The sequence below is a fragment of the Glycine max genome, chromosome 17 (genome assembly GCF_000004515.6).
Source record: "Glycine max cultivar Williams 82 chromosome 17, Glycine_max_v4.0, whole genome shotgun sequence".
In the NCBI taxonomy this organism is placed as follows: Eukaryota; Viridiplantae; Streptophyta; class Magnoliopsida; order Fabales; family Fabaceae; genus Glycine; species Glycine max.
In genome coordinates, this window is record NC_038253.2 from 27,677,739 (window position 1) to 27,698,306 (window position 20,568).

The 20,568-nt window shown below is 37.4% G+C and overlaps 1 non-coding gene and 1 pseudogene across 1 annotated transcript; one reads left to right on the plus strand and one right to left on the minus strand.

Annotated features, from left to right (window-relative positions):
* Positions 1-16,225: 16,225 nt before the first annotated feature.
* LOC106796677 (uncharacterized) lies at positions 16,226-20,340 on the plus strand (annotated as a pseudogene).
* On the minus strand, positions 18,461-18,567 carry LOC113000008 (small nucleolar RNA R71). The gene has a single exon (XR_003265281.1). It is a non-coding gene; the product is annotated as a small nucleolar RNA R71 (small nucleolar RNA).
* Positions 20,341-20,568: the final 228 nt, after the last annotated feature.

A 20,568-nucleotide genomic window follows, 5' to 3' on the forward strand; every position in this document is an offset into this window, starting at 1 on the left:
TGTGTTGGGAAATAAAATTTAATTGAATTGGCAGAAGCCCAATCCAATTAAATTTTAGAGGGGGAGGTGAGCATTTGCTTACTACACCCCATTGTCACATCATATAGTCACACTTTGTGCATGTCCTTCACGCTTTACATGCCTCATGACACCTAAGCTCACTTAGTGAAGAATCTTGGAATTGATCTTGGGTTAGTGGGCTGAACCATAACTAAAATTCACTAATCATAATTAGTGAAATTTTGGCTCCACAAATTCAATTTCAAATTCAAGTTAAATTTGAATTGAAATTCAAATTTCCCTCCAATTTTGTGTGACACTTAGGCTATAATTAGAGGTCATGTGTGTGCATTTTTTTCAAATTTGATCATTTGAATATTAAACTTCAGATTTCAGAGCTCTTTTAGAGCACAAAATTTCATGCTCTTCTCTTCCTCTGCCTTCATTCATCTCCTTCTTCCTCCAAGCTCTTATCCATGGCCTCCTATGGTGGTGAGCTTCTTCTAGACTCATCTCCTTGAAGTGGCGTCTCCTCTCTCTCTTCCTTCTCCACTCCATTGCCATTCATCTTCCAAGAAGCAAAGGAATCCATTGATGAAGAAGATCCTAGGCCTACAAGCTCCAATGGAGCTTACATCATTATCCCCAGGTGCAATGAGGAAATCAAACCTACGTAGTTCTTTAAGTTTGCATGTTTGTATGCTGAGTTGATTTTATATTTTTGAAAAATTTATTTTAATTCGCAAACAAAGAGTCATCAAGGCGTTGGATCTTGAAACCGCATTTTAAATTTTGAAAAACAAAGAGAATCGTTAAGGCGTTAGACCTTGAAACGATCTCAAGTGATATTTGATGAAAAAAAGTTGGGTTGTCAATAAATTTTTTCATTTTTGTTGTGTTTGTTACCTACCAGTCTCTCTAAAACACCAATTTTCATGACATTAGTGATCAACTAGAATTAAGCCTTATGAATAAAATGAAATTACCAATGATAAGCGAAGAAGATAAATGCACACATAATATCACAGAGTACCCATAAGCATACATAGATTACATCAAAATCTTAAGAAAAACTAACCGATTGTTGCACAGGGTACAAGGCTAGCAAGAGAAACAATGTAGGGAATGATCCACGGTTTAATTCGGTGGCACCTCGACTTTGATTTTTTTCTTCTTTTCTGTGTTTTTCCTTCTGTTCCTTCAATTTCCAGCCCTTAAACCCTTCCCCTTGCATGGCTATTTATAGAAAAAGCCATTTGGTGCAGGGGAAGCTCACCCAAGCGAGCTAGAGCTCGCCCAAGCGAGCTAGAGCTCACCCAAGTGAGCCAGTTGCTTAGCCTTCAAGGTAACAGCTCGCCTAAGCGAGCCAGATGCTAGCCTGTGCAAGCTTAGGTCTAGAAAATTCCATAAAATGAACATTTTGCCCCCTGTGTCTTGTAGCTTTTTTTTCTTGATCGAAACCCTGAGCAATCCCTGGCCTCATGCTATAACCAGTGCCAAATACCGTAATTTGACTAGTAATGATCAAAACATCACAGGTGAATGATAAAACATCATACCCGGAGGAAATTGTTCGGCTTCCGGCAAGTGCACCGGATCGCACAAGTAGTATAAAATGGTAAGAACCGAGTATCGAACACTCGTGAAACTTGTGTTATTTGGTAAACTATTTTAGAAAATAGGTGTCTGGTTTGTAAAGGTAAGTGTGAATATGAACAGGTGTATAAACTATTTGTGCAAAAAGAAAGAAAGTTGCGCGAGAGAAATGATGTGTAAAAACAAGTAGAGAACACGTTGGTCTTCCTAATAGGTGCCTAATGCTAAAAAGATATTCTCTATCTAACAATGCTCATGTGTTCTTATGGTGTCCCCTAAAATACTAAACCCCGATTCCTCATGATAGTTTAGTCTAATCCTGATCAAGCATCGTCCATAGATTCCTCTTGTAAGACTAAACTCAATCAGGACCGCATTAAGACACACATACTCAACTAAATTATCGCACCCCGATTCCTCGTGAAAGCACAACAACTCAGCCCTGCACTATCAAGGACTTTAGAGTTAGATCAGTTTCCACTGTTGAATGACCCTAACAAAGCATGCATCTACGTGATCAAGGTAAAGTCATACTGGAATGACAAGCAGATAGCACAGAGAACACACAAAACATCATTAAATAGATAGAAATATATTTACATCAGGTACCTACAGGGAAGATCCAACAAAGGATTTAGCTTTCCATACCAGGAAGCCTTCTTAACAATAAAGAGAATAACAAGATGAAAGATTGCAAAAATACAAGTGGTGAGGATGTCTCCTTCACCTCTAGGATCTCACAATCACTCACAAACTCATCTCAAGCTCTCAAACCAGCTCCTATTTCAAGCTCTGGTCTCTGCAGATCTTCACACAGCAAAATCTCTCATAACTCTCTAGAACTTGGATCTTTCTCTCTCTAGAAACCCTAGACATGGAAAGCTCTGAATCCCAGTCCAAACTCCCTTCACAAAATCTGATTTTAGGCTTAAATAGGTGACCTTGTTCATGCTCGTGTGCTTAGCGCACTTATGCACCGCTTAGCGCACGTTAGTGATTTTTGGCTTAGCACGCCTTTCTCGCTTAGCGGATGAACTGAAGCGGTGCGCTTAGTGAGATGAAGTGGTGCGCTTAGTGAACCTATAAAGCTCATCTTCTTCTGGATTCTTCCTCGCACTTAGCCCTTGAGTGTTGCGCTTAGTAGACGCTCGGTAAGCCAATCTATTGGCTTAGCGAGAAGGTGAAAATAACACTTTCCAAAGCTTGCCTAATTAACCTGAAATTGAGAGAAAATGATTATTAAACACACAAAATGAAAATACTAAGTATTTATTACCTATACTTAATAGAAAATACTTATAACATTACAAAATAACCATAAATTGGGAGAGTTTGATACAATTTATACAAGTTTTATACACAAAAGTTAGTCATTTTCACCGACTAACAAAAATTAGGGTCTAACAATCTTTATCCAATAAAGACAATTACATTTATTGATTTATCCAGATTATCGATATCATATTCACAATAATCCTATGATCAAGAACAATTTAGATTAAAATTAAAAAGAACTTGTTTCTCATTATCGTGATCTTTATCATAATAACAAGTCTCTAATTTTAATCAAGGACTTTTCAAATCAACAATTTAATAAAATAATAAATATGATAACAAAATAAAAAACAATTCTTTACTATAATTGATAAATTGATGGATGGGATCTTGGGTGTACACATTTATCCCCATCAATCTCCCACTTGCTCTAGAGCCAGACACTCATGTATTTCATTACTAATTCCAACTTATGCCCATCAAACTACTTTAGTGTTTAATTTTGAGTCTCCATAAATGAGGCGCAATCTTTAGTTCTTCTTAAGTACTTAAGAATTGTCTTACCTACTTTCAATGCTCCCCACCAAGACCTTCTTGATATCAACTTGTTACACCTAGTGCATAAATGATATTAGAACATGCAAAAATCATGTCATATACAATAGCTCTCACTATTCTAGCATATGGTGCTATAATTATGTATTCTCTTCGTGAATTTTAGGATAATCCTCCCTATTAAGAGTAACTTCAATTCCTATTGGCAAATAGTCACTTTTGGAGTTTTCATGTTATACCTCTTTAGGCTGGTATGAATGTACCTAGATTGGGAGAGTCCAAGCAACCTTTTAGGTCTATCTATAGATCTTTATTCCTAGAATATAGGTTGCCTCTCCTAAATCTTTCATGGAGAACTATTTTGATAGCCAATTTTTTTAACTTTGCAATGTTGGTATATCATTTCTAATGAGTAATATGTCATCCACATATAACACTAAGAAAATGATTACACTCCCACTAAACTTTTTGTACACACAAGGTTCTTCCTCACATCTAACAAAATAAAAAATTTCAATTGTTTTGTTAAAGTGAATGTTCCAACTTCTGGAATCTTGTTCCAATCCATAAATGAATCATTGCAACTTGCAAACTTTATTATGATCAGACAAGGATGTGAATTACTCGAGTTGTGTCATATACACATCCTATTTTAGCTCACCATTAAGGAAAGTCATTTTCATGTCCATTTTCCATATTTCATGATCCTAGTATGCTACTATAGTAAGAAGAATCTGAATTGATTTGAGTATTGCCACAGGAGAAAAGTTTTGTCATAATCTATACCTTCCTTTTGACGATATCCCTTGGCAACAAGGAAAGCTTAGTGGGTCTCAACCTTCCCATCTACTCCAATCCTTTTCTTGTAAACTCATTTACAACTAATTTGTTTTATATCTTTGAAGCTTCAACTAAAAGTCCATATTTTGTTGATCTTCTGATGCAATCCAAGCCTTGGATGCTTAGTTCGGATCATTCCAGATGCAAATTGAAGAATCACCATTGATGAGCTTTCAAGAACTCGAGAACAGAAAAATAGAAAAATATAAAATATGGATAAGATGACGAAGATGAACAGAATGATGCCACGATCCATAGAGAATCGATAAGCCAAAGAAAGATTTTCCACAAAGGAATAGCTTCCTTGATAAGAATAAATTTGGTTTTCAGTCAAAAACCAAAGAAGAGGCTAAGCTCTCTCTAAGCACAAGCATAATTTAAATTATGTCAAAAGTTTTTACAATTAAGAGTTTCTGAGTATTTATTGAACTAGGCTTAAGAAGATAACTAAGCCTTTAATAAGGCTTATTCACATCAAGCTCAAGCCCATTACACAAATAAATAAAAATAAGGAATTTTCATAAATTCACGCTAAGGTATGCGTTAAGCCACACAACTCACGCTAAGCCCAATTTCTCCTCGGGTTGAAATTGGTCTAAGCCAGACAGCTCGCGCTAAGCCCAAGCGTGTTGTTCAGCAATCTCCAACGTGCTCCAATTCAGCTTCTTGTGATTTTCTCCTTCCTTGCCTTTGATGAGTAGTCCATCCTTGATCCTCTTGGCCATCTCTTCTTATAGAATCTTGGCTTTAGACCTTGTCATTGGCCCCTTCAACTCATGAAGTGTTTCCAGGTCCTTAAGCTCTTTAGATACCCTCTATCATCCCCTCCTTCTTGAAAAGAATTTTTCCTCGGATGTGCATCCAAAACACCTACATCATAAGAAGAAAAATCAATGACATTGAAAGTAGAACTCACCCCATCTCACTTGGCAAGTCAATCTTGTAAGCATTGTCATTAATCCTCTCAAGGACCTTGAAAGGTCCATCACCCCTAGGTTGGAGTTTAGATTTCCTTTGTGAAGGAAACCTATCCTTCCTTAGATGTAGCCAAACCCAATCTTCGGGTTCAAATACCATGGACTTTCTCCCTTTGTTTGCTTGACGTGTATATTGCTCCATCTTCTTCTCAATTTTATTTCTCACCCTTTCATGAAGATCCTTAACAAAAGTTGCTCTAGAAAGCCCATCCTTACTCAAAATGGAAGAATCATTAGGTAAGGGAATTAAATCAAGAGATGAAGGATTAAAACCATAAACAACATCAAAAGGAGAGAAAAAAAAGTGGTAGAGTTGGTTACCCTATTATAGGCAAATTCAACATGAGGTAACCACTCTTCCCATGTTTTCAAATTACCTTTGATGAAACACCTTAGGAGTTGTTAGAGTGTTCGATTCACTACCTCGGTTTGCCCGTCAGTTTGAGGATGGCAAGTGGTGGAGAAAAGAAGTTGGGTTCCAAGTTTTCTCCATAATGTTTTCCATAAATGACTCAAAAACATGGAAGAACAAGCACAAAATCCATGGAAATGTCGATCCAAGGGGAGGTAGGAATTGGCAATGAAGAATACAAACCATGATGCATGATTTTGGACTTTGCCTTATGACACACAATGCAATTAGAACAAAACTTGATAACATCATGTTTCATTTTAGGCCAAAAAAAATGTTCATGCAAAATGTTCAAAGTCCTTTCAACTCCAAAATGTCCCATTAACCCCCCTTTATAAGCTTCACAAGTCAAGAGTTCACGTAAGGAACTTTGAGGCAAACACAATATGTTATTTTTAAACAAGTATCCTTCATGCACAAAGAAACCTTGACGAGACCCCTTTTCACACAATTCAAACAATATAGAGCAGTCATGGTCTTAAGAATACAAATCTTTTATGTGATCAAATCCGAATATCTTTGTTTCAAGCATGGAGATTAGAGCATATCTCCTTGAAAGTGCATCGGCCACAACATTAGCCTTGCCTTGCTTGTGTTTAATCACATAAGGAAGTTGTTCCAAGAACTCTACCCATTTGGCATGCCTCTTATTAAGCTTTCCTTGGGTTTTCAAATGTTTGAGCGACTCATGGTCACTATGAACCACAAACTCCTTAGGAAGAAGGTCGTGTTGCCAAATATGCAAAGCTCTAATAAGTTCATATAGTTCCTTATCATAGGTGGAATAGTTCAAGATGGGCACCCTTAAGTTTTTCACTAAAATAAGCAATTGGGTGACCTTCTTGTAACAATACAACACTTATGCCAACATTGGATGCATCACATTAAGTTCAAAAGATTTTGAAAATTTTGGTATAGCAAGAATGGGTGCATTTGTCAACTTTTCCATCAATGTATTGAAGGCTTTCCCTTGCTCACTTTCCCACTTAAATTCCACATTTTTCTTAAAAATGTCATTCTGCAACACAATCATGGTCATTTTATTAGGACATTGGGATGCAATATGACCCTTTCCCAAACACTTAAAGCATTTAATGGAACTAGTTTTATTGGGAGGGGGTTGAGTAGGAGAAGTACCTCTTGAAGACTTCCTTTCAAGATGTTGTGAAGAAGAACCCTCCTTCTTGGAAGTGTCTTTATCCTTGCATGATGAATAAGTGTATGAAGTCTTCTTGTAGGTTTATTTCCTCTTCAATTGTTGCTCCACTTTCACAACCCTATGTATAAGTTCATCCATGTTGTTGTAGCTTTGAAGCTCTACAACATCTTGAATGTCCCTATTCAAGCCATTAAAAAATCTAGCCATTGTAGTTGTTCCGCCCCACTCATGGTTCACTTCTTCTTCTCTTTTCTTTTCGAAACATGGAAGTGGGGTCGCGTGTGTTACCGGCAAGCACACCGGATCATCAAGTATTTTAAATTAAAATGGAGTGATCCGAGTATCAAACACAGGGAACTTGTGGATTAGACAGATTTTTGTTCAGGAATCAGGCATTGTGTAAATAGACATTGCTACTCATAAATAGAAACAAAAATGCAATATATCCTAAGCTAAAAAGCAGTAAATGTAAGCAATTAAAAAGACAACAATGGTTTAAAAGCGTTGGGTCTTTCTAACAAACGAGTTGATGCATATAAAGATATTTCTCTAACTAAGAGTATTCTTGTGTTCTATGCTGAAGACTAAAGTACTTAACCTCGACCCCTCGTAAGTTTAGACTAATTCAACTAAACTTCGTTCTCAGATTCCTCTTGTTGAACTAGGTTTAATTAAAATAGCATTATACTCAGAGCATAAGAAAAATTAATACCTTGCACTCTATCCCTAGTAATGCAGTTATTTAGCCCTGCTTTATCAAGTTTTAAGGCAATAGTACATTTCCCAATGCTAAAGTTCCCTAATAGTACACACTAGTGGGTGATCAGACCAAAGGCATGCAACAATGAAGATTGATAGAAGCAATGAACACATAAAACACTCTTAATTTGACATGAAAAGTATTTACATCAAATGTTCATTAGAAATCCCCAACTAGGGTTTTAGCAATCCATTACAAGGAGACCTAAATTACAAATCAAACAAAAAATGAAGAGCAATTGCTGCTTACATAGGAAGGGGGATCCCTTCTCCTCTTCTTGGCACCTCACAATCACTCAAACACTCTTAAATCACTCTCAAATGGCTCCTTGCTATTGCTTCCTCCTCTCAGCTTCCCTTTCACGCAAGGCTTGCTCTCTGAGTGTGTGCAAATGCTATCTGTGTAAAAGTGTAATAACTTTGTTGGCCTAATTCTGACAATTCAAGCATTAAATGGGCTCTAAAATCGCGCCATCGCGCTTAGCGCGAGAAAGTGGATTTAGGCTTGGCGCCAATACTGCGCTGAGCCTGGCAAGAGACCGTCGACTCGCTTAGCAAGCTGATCTCGCGCTTAGCAATGGATACACACTAAGCCCACTAAGTTCGCTTAGCGCAACAGCCACTTTGGCACTTCAAGAAATTGGCTCATTTTTACGTGAAATTGTACAGATTTTAACATTAATTCCAATAAAAGAGACCTTAATGACAGAGATCAAAACACAACTAAGTTTATTTACAATTCCTACAAAATAACTATAAATTGGGGAAAACTATACATATTTTGCAAAAGTTAGTCGTATAAGACAACTAACAAACTCCCCCAAATTTACAGTTTTGCTTGTCCTCGAGCAAAGAAAGAACAACTCACTTGTCCTCAAGTGACAATATCTACAGTGGTTATTCAAAACTTGTTCTTGTCTCAAGAGAATTCAATCACATGAAATGAATGTCATAAAATGCTTCAATCAACAGCCCTTCACAAAACATGCAGCTTTTCAAAGATAGGAACATTTTTATTAGGACTCACAACTGAAATAAGCTAGTAAGAATGGCAGATATCAAGGAAGGATCATTAACCAAAGCCTCATGGTCATTGTTTCACTCAAGCACAAGTGTTTAGGCTTCTTTAATCATCAACAACTAACTCGGATCTCAACCTTTGCAATTCATCTCATGCCATATAGTTATAAACACACAAATTAAATCAAAAGGAATTTTCTTAGGCTTGTAATGAGGCTGGGCTGCAAATAATTCATGGTTTTTGTAGGATGCAAAAGCTTAGATTCTAGGAGAGCATTCATCCATAGATCAACCTTTTTCTTTTTATTCCCAACCCTATTACTTGCCCCCTTTTTACACTCAGCTTTGTTTTTATTAAATGGCAACACACACACTTTTATTTTATAATTAAAGTTTTTTTTAGAATTGTGTGTGCTGCTCTTTTCTTACCATTTCACACTTTCACCCAATAACTCCCCCAAATTTAGGACAAATTTGACTTGAAACATAACTCCCCCAAATTTGGAACAAATTTTCCTTGAACCAAGATTCTTTCTATGAATGATGATCTCCTACAACCTAAGACAAGGTAGCAGGAGATAAATTGTGCAGGCTCAAGGTTCAATCAATCAAACATACTTTCAGCTCAAACTGGGTGCAAAGGATAATTCATTCATACACATGGTAAGCTTTTTGGCTAAGTGGCTATTTACAATCAAAACATGGTCTTCATCATCCTCAAATTCATGCATTCATTCCATAATTTAGAGATTCATGCAAAATTCATTACCCAATGTTAGTCATTTCTCTCACAATTAAGATCACACTCTCACTGGGTTATGGTTAATGCATTCCTTTACAATCAATCTGACAAACCGACTAACATTTTCAGTCATAATCCTAATTTCATGTACTTTCTCTTCTAATGATTGCATGCTTGTTCAAGACAAAAGATCTATGCATTCCAATTCACTCAATTCATACAATTGTTTCATTAAATTCAATCAAAAATACTGAATTTCACATCAAAAATCAAACCAATGAATAACATTCAAATCACTACTCAATCATGCTTTTCACAAGCTACAAACAACTACAAACATACTGAAGTTTAAAATTAACTGAAATTTAAAAGCTAAAACAGAAACATAAACTAAACTAAAAACATAATAAAGATAAATTGTTCAAAAGATGCAGAAATTTAAAAGTCCTAGGAATGATCCTGTGCATGCTCATTAAGATCCAACACCAGTGCAACTGGTGGATCCTGAACAATGGGCTGATTAGGCATCGATGCTGGTGTAGATGGCTGTGGATCATCAAGAACTGGAGTTGGAGATGACTGAGGAACAGGCTCTGGTGATGCTACCTCCTCCTAAGCACTAGCTAGATCAGTCTCATAAACAAATGGCTCAGGATGGATGGGCTCATCCTCCTCTTGCATAGGCTCCTGGGCTGCGGAGGCCTCACTCCCTCCCAAAGGAGAAGGCTGGACTCTTGGCCAGGCCACCTGAAGATGGAACTCCTCAATGCTTAGCACTGGCTACTGCTGGCCTGAGCTCTACAAGCTCTGCATGATTATAATTTGGCCTTTATGCAGGCTCTGCAACATGGCAAATAAACTCTCGGAGCTGAATGTGGAGGTTTCGGAAGAAACTGGGGCTGAAGCTGGAGCTGGTAAAGATGAAGCTGGAGTAGATGGAGCTGCAGAGAAGTAGAAGGGGCTGAGGTAGGGAAAGCAGAAGATGGTGGAGCCTCAGACCTCTTGCCCTCAGCCTTGTGGGGCCCCCGAAAAGTGACCGTGGGGTCATTGAGGTTCCAACAATTCTTCTTCACATAAGCCAAATTAATGGCTGGGTTGAGGCTCTCAAAAGATAACGAATCAAAAGTGACTCCTCTGGGCTTGCATAGGGCAGTGATGAGGGCAGGAAAATGTTAGTCGGATAATACAACTAACTTTTATGTAAGAAACTTGTGTAAATTGTATATAAATCCTCCCATTTACGGTCATTTTGTAGTGTTGAAATTACTCTTTCTTAAATATAGGTAATAAGTACTTAGTATCCCATTCTATGTATTTAATGATCATTCCTTTTCAATTTCAGGCTAATTAGGCAAGTTTGGTGGAAGTGCTGATTTTGAGCCGCTCGCTAAGCCAATTCTCTGGCTTAGCGAGCCATCCGCTGAGCGCAACAGATCATGGCTAAGCGCGTGGAAGATCCTAGAAGCAGATGAGTTGTCAATGATGTGCTCAGCAAGAATCAATTCGCTAAGCGCACCGCTTGAACCTCCTGGCTGAGCGAGCATTACTGGTGTTAAGCCAGAAGTCACTTACATGCACTAAGCGAGCCCATCTCCCGCTAAGTGCACGTATCCAAATAGAATTTCCTATTTAAAGCTGAATCTCAAAATTGAGAAGAGTGGAGTTTTTTTTTAGAGTTTTGGTTGTGGAGAGACCAAGAGATAACTGAGCTTGAAGAGGAAGCTATCTTGTGGAGCATTGGATGAGACTTTGAGTGATTGTGAGGTTTCTAGAGCTTGAGGAGACATCCCCACTACCTGCAACTCTTCAATCTTTCACTTTCTCTTCTTGATGTGCCATTATTTTCTCCTATTTCTTAACCCTTTTTGTCACCAATTTAATTACTGATTTACTCTAATTGTTAAATTTATTATTTAGTTTTATCAATTGGGCCCACTTGACTTATTTGGTGTTTTTAATTCAATTTCAGGATAATTATAAGTTGTTGGGCTGAGCCAGATTGGACTTGAAGAGAGCAGACAATTTTATTAGATTTCTTCTAATTTCATTTTTTATTGCGTTCAGTTATTTTTATTTCGTTTTAGGCCAAAATAATGTAATAGGGCCCAGTGACTTTGAGTGACCCTTATAAATAGTAGCCTTGGGATTCGTGTAAATTCTATTCTATTATTCAGGAGAAAATACCAAAGCTGAGTGCATGGAGTTTTAGGATTTTATGTTTTTAGCTTTGTATTACTGTTCATGTGAATGCATTTTTCCATTTTCTGCCTTCAATTGCAATTTCGTTTTTGTTCCTTCTTATGCTTTTAGCTTCATTTACGTTTTCTGCCTTTAGCTTTATTTACGTTTCTGCTTCTAGTTTCATTCATGTTTTCTGCTTTTATTGAACTTATGGTAGGCTAAATTTCTAGTGTTGTTTCCCTCTGAGGATGAAGCGTAACTCTCTTTGAGGTTCTGTTTTTAATGTTGCTCTCCTATAGGTTTTCCCTTCACCAATTAACCCACATGCGTTTTGTTAATCTGTGCACGCTTCATGTTTGATTAATTACCTCTGTGCTTAAATTACGTTCGTGCTTAATGAACAAGGGGTTAATTGGTGTATGTGTTGCTTAATCACATATTGACAACCCTAAATTGATTTTCACTTAGTAAACTAAATTAGGGTTGGATTAAGTGGTTAACTGCCAGGGGTGAAATCCTCATAACCTAGGATAAGAGAATGGCTTTTGAATCAGAGGAAACAACATGTTTTGAATACTATTAATTTTGTATTCCAATCTACTTGTTCTTAAATTCACAAAACAAACACACCCCCCCAATTGTTACTGTTATAACGAAGCATATTATGAACATTTGGTTAGTCATTGCTCGTTAGGAAACAACCTAGGATCACTTCCTAGTTACTACATTCTAATGTTTATTTGATTCGGGTACGGCCTCGAGCACTTCTCCTTGTTGTAAAAGAAGCCTCCCTATTATGGAGAGCTAGATCCTCAGTTGGTTCTTCCTATGGGGTACTTAATGTAAATACTTTTATATCTATCTGATGATGTTTTATGTGTTTGTTGTGCTATCAGTACTTCATTTTAGTATGCTTTTGCCTTGATCACGTAGATGCATACATAGTTAGGGTCACTCAACATAGGGAAATGGTTTGATCCTTAGAACTTGATAGGATGGGGCTAGTTTATCGTATCGTCATGAGGGATCGGGGTACGGTAACATAGTTGTTGGTATGTATGTCTTAATGTGGTTCTACTCAAGTTTAGTCCAACAAGAGGAATCTGAGGACGATACTTGAGTAAGACTAGGCTAAACATGCACGAGACATTGGGGTTTAGCATTTCAGGAGACAACATAAAACACATGAGCATTGTTAGGTAGAGAAAATCCTTTATAACATAAGGGACCTGGTAGGAAGACCGACACATTGTCTATCTATCTTCACACACCATTATTCACGTGATCTGCCTTTTTAATAGTTTAGTTTACATACTTGTCCATACCCCACACAAACCTTTTACAACAAGATGCTTATATACTGAACCACAGTTTACCAAGTAAAACAAGTTTCCCGAGAGTTCGATACTCGGTTCTTACCATTTTATACCACTTGCACGATCCGGTGCACTTGTCAGATGTCGAACAAGTTTATGGCGCCGTTGCTGGGGAACTTATTTCTATTTGGAAAGTTTAGCTCAGTTCTTTAAGTGTTTATTCTTTATTCTTTGATTATTTGTGAATATTTGCTTTGATTCATATTTGTTTTCTTCTTGAATTGGATAACGGCTATTGTTGTCATTATTTTGTATGCATAGATCTCCAACAGACAACCTAGTTCCTCTGGACTTGGAAATTGAAGCCACCTTAAGAAGGAACAGAGCTGAGAGGAGAAGGAAGTTGTTGCAAGACATGACAGTAGCTTCCATTCTAGAAGAAGAAGCTCAATCTTCTGACTCTACATCATCTGATTCACTATCATCAAGGGAATCAGCTATATACTTACCAGAAGCCTCTGTCATGGCTGATGAACACCAGCAAAGGGTTACCCTTGAGGATTATTCTAGTAGCTCAGTGCCGCAATTCTTTACAAGTATTGCGTGTCCTGAAGTCCAACCTCACAACATAAACTATCCTCATTCTTTGATTCATTTGATACAGGGAAACTTATTTCATGGATTACCAAATGAGGACCCCTATGCACATCTGGCAACATACATAGAAATTTGTAACACTATGAAGATTGCTGGAGTACCAAACAATGCCATCAGACTCAGCTTATTTTCATTTTCTTTGGCAGGAGAGGTCAAAAGGTCACTTCATTCATTTAAGGGAAATAGTCTGAAGACGTGGGAGGAAGTGGATGAAAAGTTTCTAAAAAAATACTTCCCCGAGTCAAAGACAGCAGAAGGGAAGCCTGCTATCTCATCATTCTACCAGTTCCCTGTTGGAATGAGTGGTCTCAGAATAATTAAGAAGGGGGGGTTGAATTAATTATTCCTAAACCTTTACTAATTAAAAAATTACTCTTCTAAGGCTTTTACTATATTGTTAAGAGAATAAGGAGTAGAAGAGAAACTTAACCAAAAGTAAAAGCGGAAATTAAAATGCACAGCGGAAAGTAAAAGAGTAAGGAAGAAGGAGACAAACACACAAGAGTTTTTATACTTGGCAACAACCCGTGCCTACATCCAAACCTTGTAAAAATCCTTTTACAAGCAAAGATCCACAAGGGATGTACTCTCCCTTGTTCTCTTTGAACCTAGTGGATCTACCCTCCACTAGAACTGATCCACAAGAGATGTACCCTCTCTTGTTCTCAGTCAAACCCAAGTAGATGTACCCTCTACTTGTACCACAAAGGATGTACCCTCCAATGTGTTAAGACAAAGATCTCAGGCGGTTAAACCTTTGATACTTTGTGAATGGGGATACAAAAGAATTCTCAGGCGGTTAGTCCTTTGAACACTTTTGTATAAGGGAAAGGGAAGAATCAAAAGAATTTTCAGACTGTGTCGTTTTGAATTCTTTGACAAGGGAGAAGGGAGACACAAAAGAATTTAGGCGGTTAGTCCTTTGTTCCTTTGGAAAAGGGAGAAGAGAGACACAAAAAGAATTCAGGCGGTTAGTCCTTGGCAGATTCTTTTTGGAAAAATGAGAAGAGATGAAAAGAATGAATAGCACAAGTTTTCAAGGTTTAGAAAACCAAAAAACTTTGGAAAGCTTTTTGCACAAAGAAGAATAAGAAGTTCAAAGAGATTCAAGGCTTGTAAAGGATTGTATTGGATTGATTGGATTGTTATTAAAATGCAAAACAAATCATTGATTCAAACCATTTAGAAGAGTTATGACTTTTAGAAAAACTTAAAACCAATTTGAAAAAGTCAAAAACCATTTGAAGAGTTACATCTTTTGATTTATTCAGAAACAATCACTGGTAATCGATTACCAAATCAGTGTAATCGATTACACAAAGCTTTTATGTGAAAGGATGTGACTCTTCACATTTGAATTTGAATTTCAACATTCAAAGGCACTGGTAATCGATTACCAAAACATTGTAATTGATTACAGCTTTTTTGAAATCAATTGGAACGTTGTAAATTCATTTGAAAACATTTTCAAATTCATTTTGCTACTGGTAATCGATTACAATAATCTGGTAATCAATTACCAGAGAGTAAAAACTCTTTGGTAAACAAGTTTTGAGAAAAATCCATGTGCTACTCAGTTTTTGAAAAAAAAATTTCATACTTATCTTGATTAAGTCTTTTCTTGATTCTTGAATCTTGATCTTGATTCTTGGAACTTGAATCTTGAAACTTGATTCTTGTTTCTTGAAATCAAATTTCCTCTTGAGATCATCATCTTTGTTATCATGAAGTGTTCTTAATCTTTGAGCTTTTTGTCATCACCTTTGTTATCATCAAAACTTCTTTGAATCAATCTTGATTCATCTTTGTTCTCATCAAAACTTCTTTGAATCAATCTTGATTCATCATAAAGCTTGCTTCTACATTCCCATATAAATCCCTGAGTGAAGCATTGGAGAGATTTCGAGGTCTGTTAAGGAAGACTCCCACTCATGGACTCTCTAAGCCAACTCAGCTGAATATATTCATAGATGGGCTGAGACCACAATCCAAACAGTTGTTAGATGCTTCAGCAAGAGGAAAGATAAAGCTGAAGACCCCTGAGGAGGCAACTGAGTTGATTGAAAATATGTCTGCCAGTGATCATGCTATTCTACGTGATAGAGTGCATCAACCCACCAAGATGAGCTTATTGGAGTTATCATCACAAGACGCTGTGTTGGCACAAAATAAGTTGCTTTCTAAGAAACTTGAGATCTTAATAGAAACAATTGGTAAGTTGCCAACTAAATTGTCTACTGGTCAACCTTCACAGTCTTTTATTTTGCAGGTTACAAGTTGTACCATTTGTGGTGGTGCTCATGAATCCGGCCATTGTATTCCATTTGAAGAACAAATGCAAGAAGTTAGTTACATGGGAAATCAACAAAGGCAAGGATACAACCAAGGAGGATTCTCAAGTTTCCAGCAAGGTCCTTACAATCAACAAGGACAATGGAGATCACACCCTGGTAATCAATTCAATAAGGACCAGGGTGGACCTTCCAATAGGCCACCTCAACAAGGGCCTAATATCTTCCAGAGGGGACTACCAAACTGGAGGAAAACCTGGCTCAATTCATGCAAGTGACCATGTCGAATTACAAAAGCACTGAGTTAGCATTGAAGAACCTTAAGATCTAGGTGGGTCAACTAGCCAAACAGTTAGCAGAGAAGTCATCCAACAGCTTTGGGGCAAATATAGAGAAGAATCCTAAAGAAGAATGTAATGTTGTGATGACAAGAAATTAGAAGCGTATGGCAGTTAAGGATGAGGATATTGTGGCCTTGAAAGAACAAACTGTTGTAAAGGACAGTACTGAGAAAACAAACGAGGAGGTAACAGATGCAATGAGTCAGAGGAGGGAAAAACAAATAATGGTCGAAGAGAAAGAAATAAAAGACCAAGAAAAAGAAATAGAGGTAGGAAAAGACAAAGAAAAAAAAAGAAAAAGAAAAAGTTGAGAAAAATAAAGATGAAGAAAAGAGTAGGAGTGAAAAAGCAAGAGAAAAAAGGAAAGAAAAAGCTTCAGAGGAGGGTACGGAAGTGCCATATCCCATGGTACCTTCCAAGAAAGATAAGGACTGCCATCTGGCAAAGATAAGCATAGCTCTCTTTAAGGTTCTGTTATTAACATTAAATTCTAATCAGTTTTTGACCCTTCACCAATTATTCTGAGTTTGTTGCTGATATTAATCCATGCATGCTTAATGCTCGATTAATTGTCTCTGTGCTTAATTAACGTTCATGCTTAATGGACATGTGAGAGGAATTAATTGGTGTATGTGTTGCTTAATCACATAATGAAAGCCTTGTGTTAATTTTTGCTTAGTAAATTAATTTCAAGTTTGATTAAGTGGTTGAACTAATTAGGGATATATTCTCGTAACCTAGGATAAGAGACTTGTTTTTTAATCAAGGGGAAACAACATGTTTTAGTTCTGTTATTTCTTTAATTCAAGTTTGATTGTTGTTTAAATTACAAAAACAAACAACCCCCTTATTTCGTTACTGTCTCATTATTACATGTTATGAACGTTTGTGTGATCATTGCTCACTGAGAGACGACCTAGGATCACTTCATAGATACTTCATTTTAATGTTTATTTGATTCGGGTACTGCCTCGATCAAATTTGGCGTCGTTGCTGGGGAGTAGTGGTCTAAAGGTTCATAATTATGTTTTTGTGTCTTTGTGTTTTTGTGTTTGTTTTTGTGTCTTTGTGGTTAATTTGCAGTGTTTAGTTGTTTTGTGTGTAGTTTTGTTGTTTAGTTTTCTGTTTTGTTTTTCAGAGGCACCCCCAGTTCAGAAAAGAAAGTGTTGTAAATAGTGTTGTGAATAGTGCTGCACAGTGTCAGATTTCTTCTAATTAATTGGTGATTTTTGTTTTGATAGCTAGAGTTGTTACTTTTGGCTGATTTTTTGTGTGGTAGTTTCTTTTGATCCATATTTTGTGTGAAAAATACCAGAAGCACTTGGTGTGGCTGAATTTGAGAGATACAAAAAATTTGGGAACTTGTTTTTAGCAAAACTTAAAACGGCCATAACTTTTGCTCCGGTTATCATAATGAATTTTAATTTATATGCATTTGGGGTAGAAAAAAATTTCCCATGCCTTCCTAACCAGCTAAAGTTGGTTGAGGTTCTCAAAACTTGAAAAATCAGCTGTTTACTAAGTTTTTTTTTTTAAGTATTATTGTCCTATTTTTCTAAACTTTTCTTAGGCAATTTTCATAGTTAGACTTTGAATTTTTGTCTGGAAATTTTTGTGCTATCTTTTCATGATTTTAGGGTGTTGCTCACAAATTTTCAGCTCATTTGGATATCATTTGAGTATAGTTGTAGTTTTACCCCTAGTTTTACCTTTCATAGAAATACATGATTTGCTGCATATAGTGCATGACTAGGGGCAATCCAGGTGATTTACAACCCTTTGATCCTGAAATAGATAGAACCTTTCATAGATTAGTTAGGCATAGTGTGCATCCTGATCATTCTATGCATTTTGAGCATTCTGAGCATTCCGTGTATTTTGTGCATTCTGAGCATTCTGTTGTTGATGATTCTGAACATTCTGATTTTGAGCATTCGGCTACTAATTTTCATACTAAGAACATGGCTCAATCTCCACCTCGTGAGACGACTCTTAGGGAAATGGTTGCACCTGACTTCACTTATGAAAGCTTGTGCATTCAGTATCCTGATGAGGATGTTCCATATGTTCTCAAGACTGGACTAATACATTTGTTGCCCAAGTTTCATGGTCTTGTAGGTGAAGATCCTCATAAGCATCTTAAGGAGTTCCATATTGTCTGTTCCACCATGAAGCCCCCTGATGTCCAGGAAGATCATATCTTTCTAAAGGCTTTTCCTCATTCTCTGGAGGGAGTGGCGAAAGATTGGTTGTACTACCTTGCTCCCAGGTCCATTATTAGTTAGGATGACCTTAAGAGGGTGTTCTTGGAGAAATTCTTCCCTACATCTAGGACCACTGCCATCAGAAAAGACATTTCAGGCATCAGGCAACTTAATGGAGAGAGCTTGTATGAGTACTGGGAAAGATTCAAGAAATTGTGTGCAAGCTGTCCTCACCACCAAATTTCTAAGCAACTCCTTCTGCAATATTTCTATGAGGGACTTAGTAACATGGAGATGAGTATGATTGATGCTGCCAGTGGTGGAGCTCTTGGTGATATGACTCCTGTTGAGGCTAAGAATTTGATTAAGATGATGGCTTCCAACTCCCAACAATTTAGTGCAAGAAATGATGCTATTATCCTTAGAGGAGTCCATGATGTAGCCACAGATTCATCTTCATCTGCTGAAAATAAGAAGCTTGAGGGAAAACTTGATGCCTTGGTCAACCTAGTAACTCAGCTTGCCATAAATCAGAAATTTGCCCCTGTTACTGTTGCAAGAGTTTGTGGTCTATGTTCTTCTGCTGATCACCATACAGATCTTTGTCCTTCTTTGCAACAATCTGGAGTTAATGAGCAACCTGAAGCCTATGCTGCAAACATTTATAATAGACCTCCTCAGTAGCAAAACCAACAATAGCAGAATAATTATGATCTTTCAAACAATAGATACAATCCAGGTTGGAGGAATCATCCAAATCTGAGATGGGAAAATCCTCCACAGCAACAACAGTAGCAACAACAGTCTGTCCCTCCTTTCCAGTAGACCATATGTTCCTCCTCCAATGCAGCAGCAGCAACAACAACAACAAAGACAACAAGCAACTGAGGCCCCTTCTCAACCTTCTTTAGAGGAGTTAGTGAGGCAAATGACCATCCAGAATATGCAATTTCAACAAGAGACAAGAGCCTCCATTTAGAGTCTGACAAATTAGATGGGGCAGATGGCTACTTAGTTGAACCAAGCTCAGTCCCAAAATTCTGACAAATTGCCTTCACAAACTGTGCATAATCCGAAAAATGTGAGTGCCATCACCTTGAGGTCTGGCAAGCAAATTGAAGTGCCTCCACCAGTAGCAGCACCTACACCTGAACCTATCAAGCTTCATTCTACACCTGAAAAAGAGGATGAGCTAGCTGCACAAAAGAGAAAGCTTCCTGATCATGAGGGAGCTAACAAAATTTTTCATGCAGGTGGACCTTCTTCTAGTAGTTCTGACTTGCAGCAGCCTCCTATCCCTCTTCCATTTCCACCTAGAGCAATTCCCAACAAAAGAAATGGAAGAAGTGGATAAGGAGATCTTGGAAACCTTCAGGAAAGTAGAGGTTAACATACCTCTGCTAGATGCCATCAAGCAAATTCCAAGATATGCCAAGTTTCTAAAGGAGTTGTGCACCCACAAAAGGAGGCTCAAAGGCAATGAAAGGATTAGCATGGGCAGAAATGTGTCAGCATTGATAGGTAAATCTGTTCCTCACATTCCTGAGAAATGTAAGGACCCAGGTACTTTTTGTATACCTTGCATTATTGGGAACAACAAATTTGAGAATGCCATGCTAGGTCTAGGAGCATTAGTTAGTGTCATGCCTCTGTCCATTTTCAATTCTTTATCTCTTGGACCTTTGCAACCTACGGATGTGGTGATTCACTTGGCAAATAGAAGTGTTGCTTACCCCGGAGGTTTCATAGAGGATGTGTTGGTTCGGGTTGGTGAACTTATTTTTCTTGCTGATTTTTATGTTCTTGATATGGAAGAGGGATTTTCCCATGGTTCAGTTCCAATTATTTTAGGCAGGCCATTTATGAAAATAACCCGAACCAAGATAAATGTTTATGCTGACACATTGTCTATGGAATTTGGTGATATTGTTGTTCATTTTAACATTCTTGATGCCATGAAACATCCATCTAAGGATCATTCTGTTTTTCGTGCTGAGATACTTGATCAGATTGTTGATGATTATATGTTTGATTTTGATTCTCTTCATGGTAGGAAACATCCATTTTTATCTGATCTGCATCCTTGTGATTCCTCATGCATTGAATTTGAATCTGAGTTTGAATTTGATCCTGTATCTGATTTTTATGCTGAGAGTAAATTTGAATTTGAGTCTAGTTCTGATTTTCTAGGTGTTGTACCTCTCGATGTTGATTTTTTAGAGTCAGAATGCACTAACCATGTT